The following is a 2,568-nucleotide window of genomic DNA, read 5'->3' as shown; positions in this document are numbered from 1 at the left end:
TCCCGGTTCCTCACTCTCCTCGTTCCAGAAAACCGGACACTCGGGTTTAACACCCTGTGAACAGCCAACGGAGATTCGCCATTCCATCCAGAAAAGGTGACAGAACAAGTAAAGCATGTCACTTCATCCACAGGAGGCCCTGCCTGTCGGAAAAAACCGGCGTTTGACAGCTTCAGGGGTGAGATGAAACGCGACATGCTTTCTTCATCAGCGGATGACAAAATCGGGTACTGCTGAAAAGACAAGAGCCTCTTCACCTCTTCTCTCATCTCAGGATTACAGTGATTTTCCATTGTTTAATATGCGGCCAGAATAAAGAATTATTATTCTTATACTTTTGCAGAAATCGAACGTAATCCAAACAAAACTAATAATAAAAACACCAGTCCACCATATTGTTTTGATGCACCAAAGAGTGTCGTAAAACACATTTTGATTGGCTAAGTGGTGTTGGTGCTAACCAATACAAATTACTGACTGTAAAATAATTTCGCGGGAACTACTGTAATTTGAAGGAAAAGGAAAGGAATGTTTGTTCAACGATAGCATTTTATTTTTAAACTACCCGTGTATAGTGTGTCACATATGATTAGTTCTACTGTTAGTCTAGTGTACAAGGGAGTACATAAAACCTGCTGTTGCTACACAAGCATGTCTATGGAATATCAATCAACCATTTATTTCCGTATATGAACAATATTATCAACAGGAAGAAAAGAAAAACAAGACAATAGACATGTTATAATTGTTATAATATCCTAGCAAAATTATAATTTATATACTTAAAAAAACAAAAAACAATATTTAACAAGTGACAATGTCATTAGGTAGGAGGTCTAGCAAATGAAAGTAGAAGATGTCTTTGTTCAAACATGTCATAGAAATACTGCCCTTTGATTGGGGCAATACGTGCTGGGCAGAGAAGTAGAAAGAATAGCTTCTCAGTGTCTGTTAATTAAGTAAATGTTGGGTTTAGTTGGTGTAGTTGTTTATATAGTATATTTCTGTGTTTTGTAAAGCCTTGACATGTTATTAAAAAGTGTAATTCATTACAACACCATAGTTGCAGATTTTGTGTATCTTTTCTTTTGTGTGTGTGTGTGTGTGTGTGTGTTGTTCAGCATGTTTGTACCTACCAATTTCGAGTCTGTGTGCACTAATGTCTCCACGAGTACTCGAGTACACGGGTACGGACCGAGTCCAGCAAGACTCGAGTACCCGTGCAAGGAAGAACACTCATTTAATTATATTTTTTTAACGTCATTTTGTCGTATGCTTGCAGCCGGTTACATTATAGGGCTATGAGAATGCGTGAAATGAAATACAATGGCATGATTTGGCATCCATGTTCAGATGATGATAACTAGTTTAACGTGCCCATATACCACTAGGGTTTCGAACACGCCCATCCATGGGCGGATCCAAGGGGGGGGGACCAGGGGGACGCGTCCCCCCCCCCAAATTGTTCAAGTGCCCTCAAAATGTCCAAGTGCCCTTTTTGTTTGTAGAATTTTTTTTTTTTTAAGTAAACAATAATTATATTGTAGATAAATGAAATCAAGATTTTCGTGTACATGCGCAAGCTTGCAGATATGTGTCTGTGTTATTGAGTCTCAATGGGGCCCCATTGAGGTTCTAACGCGAGTGACGCCAATTTACTTCATTATTGCTAGTATATTATGACGTAGAACTGTAGGAATTCATATTAATTGTAAATATCAAAACTTGTAGTAAGGTGCCCTTCTTTTTTGGTCCCCCCCTAAAAATATTTCCTGGATCCGCCCATGCTATCCCGAGTCCGACCTCCGATAAGATCGGTAGCCTGACTCGGGATGGAGGGGGGTGGGGGGGGGGGGTAGAAAACTGGGCAGAATTTTGAAAAATAGCCAATTAGTAAAGAAGTTAATAGATAAAAAAAAATAAAAAGGTTACAAGCCAAAAATAAAAAAGAATTGACTGCTCGGTCGAGATATTTATATAATTGGAAACATTTTAGAAGGACAGTCCAAAATTAAATAAGAGAAAGAAGAGAGGATCGGACTATTTAATAATATTTAAAAAAAAGAAGTAATTTCGACATAAAATTTTGAACGCAGATCTAAAAGTTTAAAGTCCGATCGATATGTCCACGCGAGTGGCCTCGTTAAGGCCGTTTGGGTGCACAGCAGCTACGGGAGGTGATGTTGTTCCTCTCCTCAAAGTGAGGCACCAGTCTCCTGTAGCTGTGGGTGCTACGGGCAGTGGACCATCTGTGGGTACTGGGCGCCGGTGACGATCTTCATGATTCTGTGGATGGTGTTGTTATCCATGTCATGGCTGAGGAATCCCTGTCGGTAAAGATCATCCCGGCGCGACGTCACTACTATAGCTTCCACTCCCCGTAGTTTGACCGTGTGGATGGCGACCTGGTGGCCATCGGGAAACGTCTTGAAGTTTTCTTCGTAGACCCCGCCTGGCAGTCTGTCGGGGTCGTGACGTCTCCCACCAAGTACTAGAGTACTGGCCTTTGATTTTCCGCGCTGCCACTCTCCAGTCACCCGAAGAGGAAGTAGAAGGCCGCGTCTTGGC

The sequence above is a fragment of the Gigantopelta aegis genome, chromosome 8, assembly GCF_016097555.1.
Source record: "Gigantopelta aegis isolate Gae_Host chromosome 8, Gae_host_genome, whole genome shotgun sequence".
In the NCBI taxonomy this organism is placed as follows: Eukaryota; Metazoa; Mollusca; class Gastropoda; order Neomphalida; family Peltospiridae; genus Gigantopelta; species Gigantopelta aegis.
The sequence above is the reverse complement of the archived record's forward strand: the minus strand, read 5'-3'. Positions refer to the sequence as shown.